Source organism: Lissotriton vulgaris, chromosome 5, assembly GCF_964263255.1.
Source record: "Lissotriton vulgaris chromosome 5, aLisVul1.2, whole genome shotgun sequence".
In the NCBI taxonomy this organism is placed as follows: domain Eukaryota; kingdom Metazoa; phylum Chordata; class Amphibia; order Caudata; family Salamandridae; genus Lissotriton; species Lissotriton vulgaris.
Window position 1 is genome coordinate 1912898086 of NC_141693.1, and position 20988 is coordinate 1912919073.

At 48.6% G+C, this 20988-nt stretch overlaps 1 pseudogene across 1 annotated transcript in view; it reads left to right on the top strand.

Annotated features, from left to right (window-relative positions):
• LOC147717705 (E3 ubiquitin-protein ligase TRIM39-like) overlaps window positions 1-20988 on the top strand; it is a 948681-nt pseudogene that overhangs the window by 58126 nt on the left and 869567 nt on the right. The gene's annotated exons all lie outside the window — the stretch shown is intronic.

Below are 20988 nucleotides of genomic sequence, written 5' to 3' on the forward strand. Positions count from 1 at the left end.
TTAACTTGGATACTACATGTAAAGTATTTCTGCAGAACAAACAGTAATAACGTGAAAATGCAGCAAATGACAAATCCCACACTGAGAAAAATAGAGTAAATTTTAATAAATAAAATGGCACCTAAGTAATTCAATCCAATCATTAAAACCAGAGTTTTAAAAAGTTTTTAATGAAATCTAGCTCATAAAGCCCAGTCGTGGGTATCTGGCTGCACAAGACTGGGTCAGAGTAAAAAGTTAAGGCTGAACACGATGGAGCGCAGGTCGGAATAAAGCGGTTGTGGGAATATTCTATCTATGCATAAGATTTGCTAGTGTGCTCTGTTTTAGTGGGGATATCTCGTGCCATTCGCTCATCACCCCTGGCTCACCCCTTCCCAGTAAAACACTTACAAATGATTGATGTCCTCTGCGTAGCTTTATTATTATAGCAAACACCATTTTCCGTTGTGGGTAAACTTCCCACATTGACCATTTATTAATTCACACATAAATGCTGCGCCCATACATATGCGCCACAGTTTACCATATATATATCCGAATTGGCATCTCTAGAGGCGTGTTGTACCAGCAGGACACAACGCCACCCCTTTTTCCAAGCCACCAGCTACTAGGGTAGAGCCAGAGAGTCCAGGACCACCAGCAGGACGGCCCCCTCTCCCGCCTACCTAGAGCCGCCATAATTGCCTCCTCTGCTCCAGGGTCGACCGTTTTTCCATCCAAAAGGAGTCCCCAAGCCTTTCTCTTAGAAGGGACCCCGCCCCCCACTACCATTAAACCTAGGGACGGGTGGGTGGGCAACTATTTCCCGGCTAGCCTTCTCGTACAAAAGGCGAGAGATAAAGAGGGCTACTCCCAGAGGTGCTGCCTTCTTATTGCCTTGGGAGGAGGGTCCGCAGACGCCCACCAAACATCTCACATTACGGTGAGACCCTCCCCATGACATCTGGCTGCAGAATCGAAACTTAACTTCTGAGGCGAGCACGGAATGCCCACTAAAGGCCCCCCTCCCCTAGTCGTGGGGGTGGCCTCTCATAGTGGGGATATCTCGTGCCATTCGCTCATCACCCCTGGCTCACCCCTCCCCAGTAAAACACTTACAAATGATTGATGTCCTCTGCGTAGCTTTATTATTATAGCAAACACCATTTTCCGTTGTGGGTAAACTTCCCACATTGACCATTTATTAATTCACACATAAATGCTGCGCCCATACATATGCGCCACAGTTTACCATATATATATCCGAATTGGCATCTCTAGAGGCGTGTTGTACCAGCAGGACACAACACTACGCCTTTTTACAAGCCACCAGCTACTAGGGTAGAGCCAGAGAGTCCAGGACCACCAGCAGGACGGCCCCCTCTCCCGCCTGCCTAGAGCCGCCATAATTGCCTCCTCTGCTCCAGGGTCGACCGTTTTTCCATCCAAAAGGAGTCCCCAAGCCTTTCTCCTAGAAGGGACCCCGCCACAGGGCAAGGCGCCCCACTGGCGCCCTTGCCCTCCCCCCATGCTAACGCCCTGCCACTCTTCCAAGGTGTAAGGCAATGGCCCCCAGGGTTGCACCAAACTTCCAAACCCGACCCTGGTCATGTGCACATCCCCCGTCTGATATATATCTGAAGTCAACGTCTGCAGCAAGCTATGTCCAGTAACCAGGATCTGTGAACCCCCCACAGCTTCTCCACCTCTCTATTCATTTTTCTCACTGATATATTCATGTCACCTCCCCGTCTCTCCGGGTGAGAACCTCTGACCAAATAATGGTTGTGCCTGGTAATACTCTTCTGATCCAAGTAAGGAGAGAGAATAATGCCTCCTTGGGACCAGGTTTTCGGCCCCCACATGAATAACCAGCACGTCTGAGATAGGCATACCTGTATTGAGCGCACTCCGCAAATGAGCTGAAACGTCCTCAGCCCGCAGACCTTTTACCTAACCCATTGTGTATAACCCCCAAAGCCCTTCGCGTCTTGTCCACCCCGGACCATGATGGACTGTCACCACCCCGGACTCTCCGAGTGACCACCTTCGACCAAATTATAGTAGCATCCGGTAATACTCTCCTGATCCATGTAAGTAATTCCTCTACCTCTCTATTCATCTTCTTATTTTATTCATTTATTTATTTTTATTTTTACCAACATGTTCACTCTGCTGCTGATGGAATGTCACCACTCCAGACTCTCCGAGTTACTACCTCCGACCAAAATGTAGTAGCGTCCTGTAATACTCTCCTAATCAATGGAAGTAGACAGAATAAGTCCTCCTTCACTCCCTTTCTGTCCTCCGGGATCATGTTTTCTGCCCCAGAGATAATCACCAGCACGTCTGTCCTAGCCAATGTGACCAGAGCCCAACACAACACCGGAAGAACATCCACTGAGCACCACTAGCACGACCAGTGCCCAGCCAGCTCTAAAGTGTCCCTTCTGCAGGGATTCCTCACTCACACCCTGCCATTCCTTTGATGTACAGCTTCCTCCTGCTGATGGAGGCTGCTCCCTATGTGGAAATTGATGCTTTTCTATACACAGATAAGATCAAAAGGCTAGATGTTCACGCGCTGGTATCCCAGGCTGGCTTAATTATGATAATATTACGCTTGATATGCAATTACCCGTACCAGATATGAAGCCTATGACTACGGTACCTTAACGGCACCCCCACCAAACCGCCTCTAGATAGGCTGACCAGTTGTCTAACCCAACTGATACCCCTCCTTCCGCTACTTTGTCCCCATGTAAGAGAGTCAGCATGGGTCTCGCTAAATACTTCCCTCTACCTGCTAATACCACTGTATTACATTGGACTGGTGACCCTAATCCAGTCTCTTCAGCTTAGTACTTCCATTTAACCCAAGTACTTATTACTGTTATCGAACCTAAGGGCTCGGCAAGAAGAACATTGCACTGCCTTTGTCCCTGGCAAGCAGTAGCTGTAGCAATTATTATTGTCATTATTTTACCTGACGACTAACCTTATCATGTACGCACTAAAAATAGTAGTCACTGGTGCAACCAAAACAATATACTACCAGATGTTTCTCATGTCACCAATTCTGCTCCGCATGGTCTTGGACTGATTATCCCAACTTCGGGTGGAAGGAAGACCTCTTGTGCAAATCGCCTTTGAAAAGGATCCTGTGCTGGCTATTTAGACTCAGTAATAGGACTATGAGAACCCAATGAGAAACGACCTATTTAAAATTCAGCAATTACTTAACCCCTTTTGCTATCACCTCAGCCATATTGTTGATGTAAGCATAGGTATGTAGGCTGTTGCCGAACTGACCCATACGACACTGGCGTTACCTACTACCCTGTAGCAATTTAACCACCATTGCTGCTGGCAGCAGCGTTAGGACCGAATAACTGAAAAAAGTCAGTGACCAACGGCTGATCTTATTACCACCAGGGGGCAGCAAACCTTGCAAGCCATATCTACCTCCCCAGCCTTGTCTGATGGTGCCACTGAAAGTGGCAAACCAACCACCCCAGTCCTTTTTGTCCATGGGGACCCGAACTTTGATATACTAGAAAGAACACCTTTGTATTGACCCCTCATTAGTATACCCGGAAAGAGACTGCATGGCTCAGCACAGGCCAGGCTATAACTAGCCCTGATTTAATTATTTATTTACTTATTTATTCATTTTTTATCCCAATTTTCTATACCATACGAACCAGATACCCCACGGGGGAAGGAATCCTTCCCATCTCCGCTGGTAGCAATGTCTCCGCCATCCTGAAGTTCCAGCTAGGCTCCATCTTGAAAGCATGTTGCCGCCATGCGCGCGTGGTGCGCCAACCAAGTACATATAGGGGAATAGGGAAAGAGAATAACAAACATTAATGTTCGGTGCAGCGCTGCCTTAGTTACACAACATAAGATGCATTCATTCACCCCAATGAGGAGGCTATGACTGCACACATACCACATGTACCTTAAGCCCATTAAATTTAGTTCTGATCCAGATCTGAGACTCAAACCCTGTGCTCCCATATGCTAACTCAGCAGGTCTGGCTGTAATGCCACTTATAGTTACTAGTTTGCAAATCATTTCCTTACTGAGTTCAAGTCTCCTAAGCCCCCCGAGCTGTTATGCCCCCTTCTGCATGCATAAATGTGCACTGCCTGAATCTACGTAATGCTCTGCCTAGTCTCAGGCTATGAGTTCACGGTGGTGAATACAACCTACTTAACAATGCTGACTAGCATTACCACAGGAATCACCAACCAAAATGCACTTTCATTTTAATTTGTTATTTGTAATGTCATACATTCAACTTAGTGAGCCAGAATTGTAATATTTCTTATAACAAATTATTGCACTAAAGCCCAGATTCCACTTTAAAATGGACCATAATGTGGAAGCTCCATACACATCAAACAAGGCTCCCTAATTAACTTATTACAACTACCTTTGCTATCTCCCAGTGAATTATCTACCTCTGTGGCCTAGACGACTGCATTACTCTTTAGCACACTTCTTAAAGTGTGCCGCAGTGCCCTTGCGTAGTTCCGCTCTCCGTGGAAATAGCCCGCAACCATAAACACGAAGCAACCTAATTTTGTAGGACTACCACTTCCAATACATGCTTACATCAAGCATTTCTATGCTCGCTTCAAGAAAAGTCCAATGAATGTGTAACCCATTGTGCTGTTTCACGTGACTCCGGAGAGACCTAAATAGACTTTTTTGCACTTAACCCATACCACCGAAAGTATTAAAATGGCCTGTACAGTTTTAAAATAGTAGCCTAACACAGCATTGTCATTGGTAAATAATTACCCAAGGTTAATACAAAGAAATTATATTAAGTATTTTCCACAGGCCCTTTAAGCAATTGTGAATTTCGAGGAGAATGGAAGCGAACCCAAACCTTACCAATATGACCATCCCACTCAAAGCCATTATAGACACCACCTCCAGTCAACACCGCCGAGTGGAATTATTTGGGCAAATAACGCACACCATGCATGGATATAGACATTGTGACCACGTTTGTAGTTCCTTGTCTTATTGCGTGAGTACCCATTTAATTTGCTTGCCTATATATAGCTCAGATATCTATTAAATGGTGATACTTCTAAGTGGTATTTCAAACCTTTTTTAAAATTCAGAAAAAGAAACGCCCCCACACAGACTTGCTGATTGTACTCTGCAGAGAGCTGTATTTTAACTTTACTAATCTGCTTTGTCCAAAGGTCTTGTGAACGGGAGTTATTTCTCTGCAGTGCTTGGAACAGCGCATGAAGATCTTAAACACGGCTCAGACATATTGAGATACGACACATCCATTTTAATAAATGGCCACTGCCAGCTTGTGAGTAAATTGCTATCAGATGCACTGTAGGAGAGTAGGGTCTGCAATCCTATGATCACCCAGATTTTTTGCTTTTGTTTCACTGGTTTACGACTTTCTCTGGCTGTGGGCCTGCCAATCAGACCCACAGCCTGGCTGTTCTCTGTCTAAATTACGATATGTACCCTAGGTGCATTTACCAATTGGTACTGGGCCACCTTATCAGACCCTGTAATTCAGGGCATAGGTGTACCCAGGGCCGCCAGGGGCTGCAGCATGTATTATGCCACCCCTGGCTGGCCTCCTAAATTTGACACAACTGGCTGCATGACAGCTGGGGCGAAGTCGTGTAATCACCCTTTGCTTTAGGTATAGTAGCTCTATATCTAACCATACAATGGACACCCGAGTTCCTATCAGTCACTCCTATGGCAGGCCTTGACAATCCTGAAGGCAGAGTGCGTGGGCTCGTGTGAACTGTGTTCTGGCCCGAGCCGAGCCCGGTTGCAGCTTGCGGAATCAAGACCCAATGGCTGTTCCATGATAACGCGTACCATATCGGTAACTTCGGTATCGCGTTATCAAGACATGTCGAGTAAGGTGTCATACGAATCGGGATGCTGCCCTCTCACCAATTCTGGCGACGAGGTTAGCATTCCGCCCTTCTAGAGGGACACGACATGTACGTAACTGTGAACCCCGGTTAAAGTTAACTGAAGCCTCAGCTCCACAAAATGGATGCTGCCACCACAGACACGAGTCTGACCTCCTGCTGCTGGGAGTCCTTCCAGCGAGGAGCGCTTGGACAAAGGGTTTCCTGTCGAGGGCAGTGTTCGCACCGTCCCAGACAGGGTTTGTGTATTCTGGGTAGGTAGGGCTTTTGCGAGAAGGTGACTGCGGAGTGGCACCCCGGTGCTCACTACGCATCTGCCGGTCAGAACCAGTTCCAGGGGCGCCAACCCTGGCCTGGGCAAGGTCCGGCAGGGGAGAGGGGTGTAACTACCCCCCTTCCTGGTCCCACCCTTAGGGCAGGACCTAGTCATGTACCCACCCCTTTCTTTAGGATAAAGGCCGGAGCGGGGACCCTTCCAAATTAGATCATCTTTGAATCAAGAACCACTTTCTACGAAAGGACATTCAAGACTCTTCTCAAGATTTCTCCCTTGTGACTAAGGAGTAGTCACCCTGCATCAGCGGGCACCATCTAAGAACTCTGCGGTTTGCTGCAAGTCCTTCCTCAAGGATCCGACGGCCCAGCTCGACGAGAACCGGCTTCCCTGGTACCTCTGACCTCTACCCACGTCATCAGCTCAGCTGTGATCTGCGGGTGCGACGAGACCTCGAGGGACCGGCCATCATCAAAACCTGCACGCTTTCTTAAACCAGCACGACCATCGAAGCAATTCTCTGGTGAGTGCTCTGGGGTCCGAGAAGCCCCGACCCTGAGCCGCTCCAGCACCGAAGGGCAGTCTCCCAGCATCTCCACGATCTGCGTGGGGACCTTCTGCTCGCTGCTCAGCACGTTGTCCGGTCACTAGCCGCTGGCTTGTGCCCTCCTGTGACGACATCCGACAATCAACGCCGCTGGTCTGGTTGCTCCAGACCGGCCCTTGCTCCCCTTTGCCGAGAGGAGCACCCCGGACCCTCCTGGTCCACTCAAGACGCCATCTTAGGCCTACCACGTGGCCCTGAGATCTGCCAAGGCTTGTTGCCCCAATCCTGGGCCCAGCGACGCCGACCGCATCATCCTTCGTGGGACAGCTCGCACCTCCATCCTGGTCGCCGACAACGCCTCCTGGTCCGGGAGACTGCCGAGCCTAGCGTCGCCCACTCACCTGGTCGAGGTGACGGCCAACCGGTGCCTTCCTGGTACCCTCTGACTACTGGCTAGTAGTACGAACTTGGTCCCCTCTGCTTTCAGGTATCATCGATCTCTGATCCAGGCTTGGATCTCTACGAACTAATCATCACTGGTCGCCGGCCAGCAACTCCTTTTCTTCCGGCTCCTGGCTCGTCAGCGAAGACCCCGACGCCTGTAAGACTTGTGCAGCCGCAGCCCTCGTGGCTAGGTAACTCGGCATTTCGGTGCCTGCATAGCCTCTTTACTCTAGGGTCCCGAGTCCCTAGCTTCCGACTTGCCTTATCGGGTCCGCCCGAGACCACTAAACTTTCCGTGTCCTCGGACACTTGTTTAATTGTGCACTTGAAGTATTTTCCTAAGAGATTTGGTTTGTGCTTAGTACCCTGTCCTCATAAAGAGTACAGGGCTGTTGTGAATCTTAATAAATATCCTGTTTATTTTCATAACACTTGTGTGGTGTCCTTTCACTTGGTGTTCAAGGGGTACATGTGTGGTAAAGAGCTGGCTTAACACGCCCTCTCGAGTCTTTAGCCTTAGACTGCTCGTATCCACGCTACTAGGATAGCTGGTCTATAGGTTGACTTACAACCAATCACCATAAGGGTCGTTTGGAACGATACATAGCGGTCGCTAGAATAGCGAACGCTGCATATCGGGCCAACTTCTCACATTGGTGAGCAGCGGTTGGGATTTGAGCTTGCTGTTGTTTTACCACACGTATCCTAAGAATATCTTGTTGAAAGATCACATAAGTACTGTTAGTACATATAACTAAAGCTTAGAATACTCTGAGTTCTACTGAACCAGCTGTTGCAGCTCCTCAAGGCTTAGCACACCTTGGCTGCAACTCTTAGCAAGGGATCAGTAGGTAAACACATAGTGTAGGTAGGTGCATCACTTACACCACACTAGAAACAGTATGTCGGACAAAGGAGGAAACTCTGAGTCTCCCCTTGTGTCAGTTGACCCTCCACAGGTCATCCCTTCAAGATATACTGTGCTTAGCTTCCGCGAGTTGCGACAAGTATGTAACTCTAGGAAGATTAAGCAAGGGGCTAACCCCACCACCTCCTTTCTGATTGGTCTCCTAGAGACTTATGATGCCAGAAAGGCTGAGAAGCTTCTTAGCCATTCTAATCCAGAAGGAGACATGCCTCCCCTCGAAGGAACCAGAGACGATCCTGACCTCATCCACCTCGCAACTGAGAATGAAGATGTAGAGGATGATGAGGATGAGGATCCCTCTGGGGATGAGGCAGATAAGGGACAGGTAGAAGTCGTTAGACTAAGCAGGTCCAACTTAAGCAAACATGACAGTGGTACCTGGGGAGCCCTGGGGCCACTATCAGGTCAGCTTAACATTGGGAATGGACGAGCCAGGTCTCTGTCAAGAGACTCTGGCAGATCCCTTCAAACCAATGGCTCTCACAACTCGTCTCAAAGAGGGATGACGTCCCCTCAGAGGAGAGTGTACGAAGCTAAGGAAAGGGCAGCTAATCTGAGGATTGAAAGGGAAGAACTTGCCCTGGCCAAAGAAAGGCTTGCCTTTGCTAGAGAGCAACAGTTAAGTGGGGTAGTCCCCACTGGTGGCAGCATTGTACCTAGTAATAGGGAAAGGAGTTTTGATACGAAACACCTTGGTAAGATAGTGCCCACCTTTAAACAAGGGGACGACATCCACAAATGGATTACTGCTTTGGAGAGGGCCTGCACTGTGCAAGGTGTTCCCCAGAGTCAGTGGGCAGCTATCTTGTGGCTCTCCTTTGAAGGTAAAGGTAGAGACAAGCTCCTCACCACAAGGGTAGAGGATGCTAATAATTACCACGTCTTGAAGAGTACACTGGTTGAAGGGTTTGGCCTAACCACTGAGCAGTACAGGGTGCTGTTCAGGGATACCCAGAAAACACAGTCTCAAGATTGGTCTGACTTTGTCGATTGTGCCACTAAGGCTTTTGAGGGCTGGTTGCTGGGCAGTAAGGTTACTGATTACCAAGGATTGTATAATTTGATGATGAGAGAACAAATTTTAAACAATTGTCAGAACCAGTTGTTGCATCAGCATCTTGTCGACTCGGATCTGACCTCTCCCCAAGAATTGGGAAAGAAGGCAGACAGATGGGTTCGTACAAGAGTTAAACAGAACCAGGGCCAGAATCAAGGTGGTGAGAAGAAAGCAGACCAGAAGGGTAAAGATTCTAAGGGGGAACAAAATGACCAGAAGTCTTCGACAGGTCCCCAACAACCCAAAGAGGGTGGGGGTCAGGCTCCCCAAAAGAAGAAAGAAGGCCAATCCAAAAGATGGTGCCAGTACTGTAAAAGTAAATCTCACTGGTTTAGTGAGTGCACCAAGAAAGGAGGAGGGCAGACTCCTGCCACTGCAGCCCCTAAGGCACCTGTGCCCCCTAGTACAGCCAGCAGTGGTAGCGCACCTCCCAAGGGTTTAGTAGGGTTAACCCTGGGTTCTGAGGGGCGTGACAACTTAGTTGGTACACTCACTCAGGCTGTCCTTGTCAGTACAGGGGATGTGGATATGTCCCCTGACGTAAGTCCCAATACTTTGGGCAAATACAGACAGACACCTTTCATAAATGGAAAAATGGCTCAGGCCTATAGGGACACTTGTGCCAGTGTCACCATGGTGACACCTAACTTTGTGGACCCTGGACAGATCATGCCAGGTACAGAATTCCTGGTGACCAATGCAAGCAATGTCACTACCAATCACAGTATGGCAATTGTAGCTTTCTCCTGGGGAGGGGTAACTGGCCAAAAGAAGGTTGTAGTTAGTTCAGACCTCCCAGTGGATTGTTTGTTGGGCAATGATTTGGAGTCATCACAATGGTCAGAAGTGGAGCACCAGACTCACATGGAAATGTTAGGCTTGCCAGCACATGTGTTCGCTGTGACCAGGTCACAGGTCAGGAAATGCCCCACTGAACAGGTGCTGGATCCTGGAACAACGGACCAGACACCTCCCAAGAAAAAGAGCGGTAGGGTTAAGGCTGCGCCTTCCCCCTTGCCCCAGGTCGTGGATCAAGTCTCAGAGGAGGCTGACCTACAGGAATTGAGGGAAACTGAGCCTAGAGAGTTCGAACTTGATCAAGTTGAATTCTTGGGTTCAGGGGGACCCTCAAGGGAAGACCTGGGGAAGGACCAGTTAGACTGCCCTTCTCTTGAACCCCTCAGACAGCAGGCTGCTGCTGAGGCTGCTGGGAACGCCACAGGTACCCACAAGGTATACTGGGAAGATGGACTCCTGTACACTGAGTCAAGAGACCCCAAGCCTGGCATGACCAGGAGGCTGGTTGTACCCTTGTCTCAGAGAGGTTTCCTACTTACCTTGGCCCACGAGATTCCCTTAGCAGGTCACTTAGGCCAGACGAAGACGTGGGACAGGCTTGTCTCACACTTTCACTGGCCTCATATGAACGAAGATACGAAGGAGTTTTGCCGCTCCTGTGTCACTTGCCAAGCCAGTGGTAAGTCAGGTGGCACGACAAAGGCCCCCCTTATACCAATGCCTGTGGTGGGGGTGCCCTTTGAACGGGTGGGGATTGACATCGTCGGTCCCATGGAACCACCAACAGCATCAGGGCACAAGTTTATACTGGTGGTAGTGGATCATGCCACCAGGTATCCTGAAGCTATTCCCCTTAGGACCACTACAGCGCCTGTTGTGGCAAGAGCCCTAGTTGGAGTATTCTCCAGAGTGGGCTTCCCTAAGGAGGTCGTCTCCGACAGAGGTGCAAACTTTATGTCGAGCTACTTAACTGCTATGTGGAAGGAATGTGGTGTCAACTACAAGTTCACTACACCCTATCATCCACAATGCAATGGGCTTGTTGAGAGATTCAACAGGACCCTGAAAGGGATGATTCATGGACTACCTGAAAAGCTTCGGCGTAGATGGGACGTCCTGATCCCCTGCCTTTTGTTCGCCTACAGAGAAGTCCCACAGAAGGGGGTTGGCTACAGCCCTTTTGAACTTTTGTACGGGCATCCTGTAAGAGGACCCCTGTGTTTGGTGAAGGACGGATGGGAGAGACCTCTCAAAAAGCCTGCAGCCAACATAGTGGACTATGTGCTTGGCCTCCGCTCGCGGATGGCTGAATACATGGAGAAGGCATCAGAAAACCTTAAGGCCAGCCAAGAACTCCAGAAAGCTTGGCATGACCAAAAGGCTGTCTTGACTGTTTACCAGCCCGGACAGAAGGTGTGGGTGTTGGAGCCAGTGGCCCCAGCAGCACTCAAGGACAAATGGTCCGGGCCCTACACCATCCTGGAGAAAAAGGGAGAGGTCACCTACCTGGTCGACCTGGGAACTCCCCGGAGCCCCCATAGGGTGCTTCATGTCAACAGGCTCAAGGCATATGTCGACAGGAAGGACATGAGTTTGCTCATGGCCCTAGATGAGGGACAGGAGGAGGAGAGTGACCCTCTCCCCGACCTGCTCACTCAGAATCCTGACGATGGATCGGTAGATGGTGTTGTCTTTTGTGGCAGCCTCTCCAACCATCAACAGAAAGACTGTAAACAGGTTCTTCAGTCTTTCAGACATATGTTCTCTCTAACACCCAGTCAGACCGATTGGTGTGCCCATGAGGTTGACACTGGTGACAGCTTGCCCGTCAAGAGTAAAATCTACCGGCAGCCGGATCACGTTAGAGACTGCATCAAGAGTGAAGTGCAGAAAATGTTGGAGCTGGGAGTCATTGAACCCTCGGATAGCCCTTGGGCTAGTCCCGTAGTTCTAGTGCCGAAACCTCACACCCCGGGCGGTAAGAAAGAGATGAGGTTCTGCGTAGACTACAGGGGTCTCAATGCAGTCACTAAGACTGACGCCCACCCAATACCAAGGGCAGACGAGCTTATCGATAGATTGGCTTCGGCCAACTACTTAAGTACGTTTGACCTGACAGCTGGGTATTGGCAAATCAGGTTAGCTGAGGACGCCAAGCCTAAGACCGCATTTTCTACCCCTGGTGGGCATTATCAGTTCGTGGTGATGCCCTTTGGTCTGAAAAATGCACCTGCCACCTTCCAAAGGTTGGTGAATCAAGTCCGTACTGGGCTGGATGACTTCTGTGCGGCATATCTCGACGATATTGCTGTCTTTAGCTCCACCTGGGAGGATCACCTGGTTCACCTGCGGAAAGTGTTAGAGGCTCTGCAAGCAGCAGGCCTCACTATCAAGGCCACCAAGTGCCAGATAGGGCAGACACAGGTTGTATACCTGGGCCACCTTGTAGGTGGAGGCCAGGTTCAGCCACTGGAGAGCAAAATACAGTCAATCAGGGACTGGGCTCCTCCAACCACCCAGACTCAGGTTCGAGCTTTCTTGGGCCTGACTGGATACTACCGAAAGTTTGTCAGGAACTATGGTTCCATCGTGACACCATTAAACGAACTGACAAGTAAGAAAATGCCAAAAAAGGTTCAGTGGACAGCGAGCTGTCAAAAAGCATTCGATGACCTAAAGCAGGCCATGTGCACGGCGCCTATCCTTAAGAGTCCAGACTACTCCAAACCATTCATTGTCCAAACAGACGCTTCGGAGTTGGGTGTGGGAGCTGTTCTTTCTCAACTGAATTTTGATGGTCAAGACCAGCCCATTGCTTTTATAAGCAGAAGGCTGACCCCTAGAGAGAAGAATTGGTCAGCTATTGAGAGGGAGGCCTTTGCTGTGGTTTGGGCCCTGAAGAAGCTGAGGCCATACTTGTTTGGCACTCACTTCAAGATTCAGACCGACCATAAGCCCCTCTTGTGGCTAAATCAGATGAAGGGTGAAAACCCCAAACTACTTAGGTGGTCCATTTCCCTACAGGGGATGGACTTTACAGTGGAACATAGACCTGGTACTGATCATGGCAATGCCGATGGGCTCTCCAGATATTTCCACTTAGAACAAGAAGACTCACCTGGTCAAGGTTAGCTTATTGTTCCGACGTTTGGGGGGGGGTCATGTAGGAGAGTAGGGTCTGCAATCCTATGATCACCCAGATTTTTTGCTTTTGTTTCACTGGTTTACGACTTTCTCTGGCTGTGGGCCTGCCAATCAGACCCACAGCCTGGCTGTTCTCTGTCTAAATTACGATATGTACCCTAGGTGCATTTACCAATTGGTACTGGGCCACCTTATCAGACCCTGTAATTCAGGGCATAGGTGTACCCAGGGCCGCCAGGGGCTGCAGCATGTATTATGCCACCCCTGGCTGGCCTCCTAAATTTGACACAACTGGCTGCATGACAGCTGGGGCGAAGTCGTGTAATCACCCTTTGCTTTAGGTATAGTAGCTCTATATCTAACCATACAATGGACACCCGAGTTCCTATCAGTCACTCCTATGGCAGGCCTTGACAATCCTGAAGGCAGAGTGCGTGGGCTCGTGTGAACTGTGTTCTGGCCCGAGCCGAGCCCGGTTGCAGCTTGCGGAATCAAGACCCAATGGCTGTTCCATGATAACGCGTACCATATCGGTAACTTCGGTATCGCGTTATCAAGACATGTCGAGTAAGGTGTCATACGAATCGGGATGCTGCCCTCTCACCAATTCTGGCGACGAGGTTAGCATTCCGCCCTTCTAGAGGGACACGACATGTACGTAACTGTGAACCCCGGTTAAAGTTAACTTTCAGCTCCACAAAATGGATGCTGCCACCACAGACACGAGTCTGACCTCCTGCTGCTGGGAGTCCTTCCAGCGAGGAGCGCTTGGACAAAGGGTTTCCTGTCGAGGGCAGTGTTCGCACCGTCCCAGACAGGGTTTGTGTATTCTGGGTAGGTAGGGCTTTTGCGAGAAGGTGACTGCGGAGTGGCACCCCGGTGCTCACTACGCATCTGCCGGTCAGAACCAGTTCCAGGGGCGCCAGCCCTGGCCTGGGGAAGGTCCGGCAGGGGAGAGGGGTGTAACTACCCCCCTTCCTGGTCCCACCCTTAGGGCAGGACCTAGTCATGTACCCACCCCTTTCTTTAGGATAAAGGCCGGAGCGGGGACCCTTCCAAATTAGATCATCTTTGAATCAAGAACCACTTTCTACGAAAGGACATTCAAGACTCTTCTCAAGATTTCTCCCTTGTGACTAAGGAGTAGTCACCCTGCATCAGCGGGCACCATCTAAGAACTCTGCGGTTTGCTGCAAGTCCTTCCTCAAGGATCCGACGGCCCAGCTCGACGAGAACCGGCTTCCCTGGCACCTCTGACCTCTACCCACGTCATCAGCTCAGCTGTGATCTGCGGGTGCCACGAGACCTCGAGGGACCGGCCATCATCAAAACCTGCACGGTTTCTTAAACCAGCACGACCATCGAAGCAATTCTCTGGTGAGTGCTCTGGGGTCCGAGAAGCCCCGACCCTGAGCCGCTCCAGCACCGAAGGGCAGTCTCCCAGCATCTCCACGATCTGCGTGGGGCCCTTCTGCTCGCTGCTCAGCACGTTGTCCGGTCACTAGCCGCTGGCTTGTGCCCTCCTGTGAAGACATCCGACAATCAACGCCGCTGGTCTGGTTGCTCCAGACCGGCCCTTGCTCCCCTTTGCCGAGAGGAGCACCCCGGACCCTCCTGGTCCACTCAAGACGCCATCTTAGGCCTACCACGTGGCCCTGAGATCTGCCAAGGCTTGTTGCCCCAATCCTGGGCCCAGCGACGCCGACAGCATCATCCTTCGTGGGACAGCTCGCACCTCCATCCTGGTCGCCGACAACGCCTCCTGGTCCGGGAGACTGCCGAGCCTAGCGTCGCCCACTCACCTGGTCGAGGTGACGGCCAACCGGTGCCTTCCTGGTACCCTCTGACTACTGGCTAGTAGTACGAACTTGGTCCCCTCTGCTTTCAGGTATCATCGATCTCTGATCCAGGCTTGGATCTCTACGAACTAATCATCACTGGTCGCCGGCCAGCAACTCCTTTTCTTCCGGCTCCTGGCTCGTCAGCGAAGACCCCGAAGCCTGTAAGACTTGTGCAGCCGCAGCCCTCGTGGCTAGGTAACTCGGCATTTCGGTGCCTGCATAGCCTCTTTACTCTAGGGTCCCGAGTCCCTCGCTTCCGACTTGCCTTATCGGGTCCGCCCGAGACCACTAAACTTTCCGTGTCCTCGGACACTTGTTTAATTGTGCACTTGAAGTATTTTCCTAAGAGATTTGGTTTGTGCTTAGTACCCTGTCCTCATAAAGAGTACAGGGCTGTTGTGAATCTTAATAAATATCCTGTTTATTTTCATAACACTTGTGTGGTGTCCTTTCACTTGGTGTTCAAGGGGTACATGTGTGGTAAACAGCTGGCTTAACACGCCCTCTCGAGTCTTTAGCCTTAGACTGCTCGTATCCACGCTACTAGGATAGCTGGTCTATAGGTTGACTTACAACCAATCACCATAAGGGTCGTTTGGAACGATACATAGCGGTCGCTAGAATAGCGAACGCTGCATATCGGGCCAACTTCTCACATGCACCATGAAATCCCACCAATAGTAAGCGATGGACTGACCACTGCCCCCTCCGTGTATTCGTTTTGACCCCAACTGGTCTACGAAATAGACAGCTGAAAACAGAAACAGAAGCTGTCTATAGGCGAGTTCTAAAAATATATATATATTTTGAACACCAAAAAGCGAACATAAACGAGCATCACTAGTTTTCATCACCAGTTTTCGACGGATGCTAATCCTCTTAAAATGTTGTGTGCAACCTTTATTTCTTTAAAGAGTAGAAGTGACCAAGGGCGAGCTCACCTGACGTTTTACGAAGTGACTTTTTATCTGACTTTTACATTCGACAAAACATTTAAATCCGCTCTCATAGGTAAATAGTGCTAAAACCAACATTTCTTTCAAACAAAATTGTAATATTCACATACTGTTCCCATTTTGTTGCCAATTTTTTTTTCCACCTTCAAGAGATAAAACGAGTAAGCCGAAAAAAGAAACTTTTAATATGATTTCTGATGGAAAGGTGTCCATTTTCTTGCGTTTTGTTAGAAGTTGGTGGAAACCTTAAACATCAAAGCAAAAAAACTGTTACCTCGAAAGCTATCATGTTAACATTCAAATTTCAGTTTCCGTATTTGTCGCTGATTTCTAATGTTTTAGAAATTGAATATTTAATTTCCTCCAGCATTTCGCTTAGTGCAAGCCGCACATCGCTACGTTGGGGCCACTGAAATTATGCCACAGTGCCGGACCAAGGTATGTTATAAGGTCCACCACATAGTATGTGGCATGCAATTTCACATTTATCGTGAATAATGTTGCAAGTCTTTCCGTAAAAAAAAAAATAATAAATAAACCTCTACACTAAATCTGTGACTCAATAGGAAAAACTTTTGGATTCATGGAGTGTGAACTATCTGTGATTTGAACGGAGTCTTTTTTAATGTTAATTTTAATAATGTCCAGATTTGAATGTGGTGTTGAGATCAACACCTGTGAATCGCGATGCAAAAACTTGTGATATGAACCTAATGTAGTCAGGCCCAAAGTAGAAAGAGGTGTCGTCACATGCAATATTAAGCTAATATGGGTACCACTGTGCTTCTCGCGACCGCGCTTCCTCCCTTTTTTTTTTTTTTCATCACTAAATACTCGAACACCGCTCTCGTATAGCCCATAGGCCAACTCGCACCCCATCCCGCCACGCGGGTCGGAACGAAAAAAGGGGGGGGGGGCCCTCCCTCCACCTACCGTATAACGCTGCCCTCGCTATCGCTGCTCATGTTCTCCCCATGACTCAAAAAACAGCAAACGCCTATCATCTTCTTACTCTGAATAATTAACCTTGCTTTTTTTTTTTTTTTTTTTGCTTACATTCTGATTCTTGCAGAAAATAGACAAAATATCTCTACAATTATAACTCGCTTCACCGGGGCCCGAACCCGAGGCTCCCGGCACTATATACATATGCTCTAAACGCTACGCTACGGCCTCTCACCCGTTTGCACTCCAAAGCCGCCAGGCCTGATTCCATCGCACGACAACTATTTCCCGGCTAGCCTTCTCGTACAAAAGGCGAGAGACAAAGAGGGCTACTCCCAGAGGTGCTGCCTTCTTATTGCCTTGGGAGGAGGGTCCGCAGACGCCCACCAAACATCTCACATTACCGTGAGACCCTCCCCATGACATCTGGCTGCAGAATCGAAACTTAACTTCTGAGGCGAGCACGGAATGCCCACTAAAGGCCCTCCTCCCCTAGTCGTGGGGGTGGCCTCTCAGTTCCATTAATTCGGCGTTGACACATTATTATGACACATCTTCATCCAACCTTCAAGGATCAATATAGTCGGGAAAGATGTATTGTGGACAGCCTGTAATAACTGAAGTAGTGCAGGACTGATAGTGTAACAGACCATTGTGAATAGACCAATCTCCTGTGTATATCCCAAAAATGAACACTGAAAAGCTGGTGTTGGACTTAGCCTCTATGCAGGTTCACCCCCAATCAATTGTTTTTTGTTTGCATTAGGGCTCTGTGCACAGTACCACTGTTGACCAGTGCTTAAGTGCTTTTGCTCTCTCCCTAAAACATGTTATATTTGGCCTACACGTGATTGGCACATTTAATTTGCTTACAAGTCCCTAGTATATGGTACTACATGTACCCAGGGCCTGGAAATTAAATGCTACTAGTGGGCCTGTAGTACTCCTTGTGCCACCACTAAAGTAGTAGCATTTCAAAACATGTCTCCGGCCTGTCATTGCAGCCTGTAGTGAGGTTCCAATTAGACCTATCAAAATAATAAATTTTCCAGGCCAAAACCTTCCTTTTTTGGTTTTGCCTGATCCACGCTTGCGCTATGCTTGCAAAATCGTTTCCAAATTTTAAAAAATCTTAAAATGGGCCCATTACTTACCATTTGTTGGCTTTCTTGTCACTCCCATTTCCTTGCTTTATATTGGTAACTGCGTGCGATTTCATAGTTTGCTCCTGTCTTCCTTTGGTGTTCTCTCTGGAGCATTGACCAAGTTACTTCTTCCTTTTGGAGTGTTCATCTGCTGTATTCCTTGCTGGAGCTTCTTTTTTCATGGTAAACAAGAACTTTCTTCTGCTGCATGTTGTTCCATAGCGGAGATACTTCACCCCACTTTATTTCTATTTTAATGCTACTTTTTCAGTTTTGCTTGTGAAATCTGTTGTTGATATCTCTTAACAGGGGCTTACATACCACCCACTTGCTTTTCCTTGGCTCCTGTGCTTGCCACTTACTTTTCCTCTGTTTCTATAGAATGTAGCATTCTACATCTTGTTCTTCCTCATGTGTATGCTCTTAACTGTGTCCCGAGGCCAAAGTTCTGTTTTATCCACAGAACTTCTGTTTTGGCTTTCCTAACTCGCTCAGCTGACGGTTGTAAATCATGTTGTTATCTCGTTTGTGTTTCTCTTTGCTGGTTTCACTTTGTGCTTGTGTCTGCAGTTTCTCAGCCCTCCACCCTCTTTGTTCATTGTTTCCCCCCTTTTGTGTCGTCACGCTCCCTCCCTTGTCTTTCTGTAATCATTGCCCCTACTCATCGGCCTGGCACTGGCAGCCTATGCGGAGCATTTTACCATGCTGATCAGTGTTAAAAAGGAGGCGGCAGGGCAGCTTAAGGCCAGTGATGGTCAGCACCAGGTCTTGGCGGCTCTGTGAGCTTAGGTCCTTGCTTTGCTTGGCCAGTAGCCAGGTGGCTCATGCCCACCTGTTTGGTGCTCCCTAGTAAGAAGCTCTTCTTTGGCCCCGCCCTTCTTCTCGCCCGACCTGCGTTGCTCATGCTGTCTCAGGTGGCTCACTTTACGGGCAAACAGTTTGAACCAGGTGTAGGCCAGCATGTGCAGCAGCAGAGCCTTGATGCATGGGTGGCACTTATCTATAGCCTTCGGTTCCGCAAGAGCTGACATTTCTGCAGTATTTTATTTTCTGTTGCGACACGGAAAACCCGGAAGAGGACCAATACTTAAATGCTGTAAGGCGAATGTACATTTTGTTTGCAGCCATATTAGATGTGGTTTTGCCCCATCAACTCTTATGGAAAGAGAAAATTTCATATTTTTTACTCTAAGAAAGAGATGGAATGTGACCACTCCCCGACATGTGCAATAGTGGGATGTGCAATAGTGGGATGTTAGTTAAGTTTAAATTGCTGCTCCAGTATTTTGGAAGCGGCATTGACCCGCTCGATTCCCTCTGTTCAGGTTTTGTATGACTTGTCCTGGCCTCGCCCACCCATCTGTTACTTCCTCGCACTCGGGTCGTTTCCGAATGTGGCACGCTCTATAGATGCAGTCAAATAGTGGCGGCAGGCATCATTGTGACTTGCTATGTTGTGTGCAACAAAGAAGAATAATTCTTTATTGGCACAATTAAATTAATACGTACAGCAAAGCGCACACAAGTGTGTTCATTTTTTTTTTTTTTTACCGTTTCATCATGTACCATGAGGACATTGGGTCTTTGTTTTGGACCCCAATGTCCGTCAGTGATGACATAACCTATGTCTTTGTGCAGGGTGGCAACTTACAACAAAACACCTTATTATTAATCACATAGAGTATATCTTGGAATGTTTTCTGGCTGCGCTGCTGATATGTCTTTACAACACCTATATACCTTTCCCCTACTCTCAGACACTGCTCACCCTGCACACTTACCCAGACATTGCGCTGGCAGTCACATACTGCTTACTCACCACTCGCACAGTGCCGACTCTACACTCACACACACCATTGATATTAACCTTGAACAAAGCACTACGCTAGCGTAGTTTGCGCAACTTCGCACTACGCGAACTGCACGTAGCACAGTGCGAACACGCGTAGCGCATCGGTAATTTTTTGCTTGCTCGCGGTCCTCAACGTCAAGTTGGCGACCGCGAGCAATCAAAATGTCATCCCGGCGAGACTTTTTCCTAGTTTGCGATCAGCAACATCAAGTTGCCGATCACGAGCGTGGAAAATAAACCTCCTGGTGATATTCTCAACCCGGGAGGTCAGGTTTCTCATTGCGGGTGGTCGCGTAGGCTCACGATCGCTCGCAATGAGCAACTACCAGTCTGCATTGAGAAAGCTGCCGCTTGAGTAGAAATCTACTCGAGCGGCAGAAAACTACAGCTCGCCCTGTGCAAGATGCAGTTTTCAATGATTGCACAGTGCCAGATGCTTGTCCGCACTGTGCAATCATTGAAAACAGCATCTTGCACAGTGCGAACAGGGTGATTCGCGTAGTGCGAAGTGCACTTCGTGTAGTTACGTGTGGCGCTACTTCGCGAACTACGCCCAGCCCTAATTGACATACCTCTCACCCAGCACTTGAGTTCCTTTCACCCACACCTCTCACTCTGAACTCAAACTGCTCATCCTGAACTTGGACTATTGACATAAACGCTCACCCTATTCCCGCACACCTCTTATCTTGTACAGGATAACATCTCCCACCCTGTATACTCCCACAACTCTCATTCTACACTGAATACACATCTGTCACCATGCATTGAGGCACTTTCGCTCTGCACTCAGACACTTATCAACCTTTTGTGACACACGTCCATATCAACCTATATAAAGTTCATATTGTTGGCTGAAAAGCAGCTTTGATTCATTGCCATCTATGTCCATAACTGCAATGTAAAAACATTACATATAGGAGTTATGCAAAGAAATTGAAATGTACTGTATAAAAATAAAGCATTCATGAGATTATCTTATCCGTGCATAAGATTGGCTAGTGTCGTTTGTTTGTTCTATAAATTCGGTGTTGACACATTATTACACTCTCCTTGCCAACACCTCTTCATCCAACCTTCAAGAATAGATATAGTCTGGAAAGATCTATTGGGGACAGCCTGCAATAACTAAAGT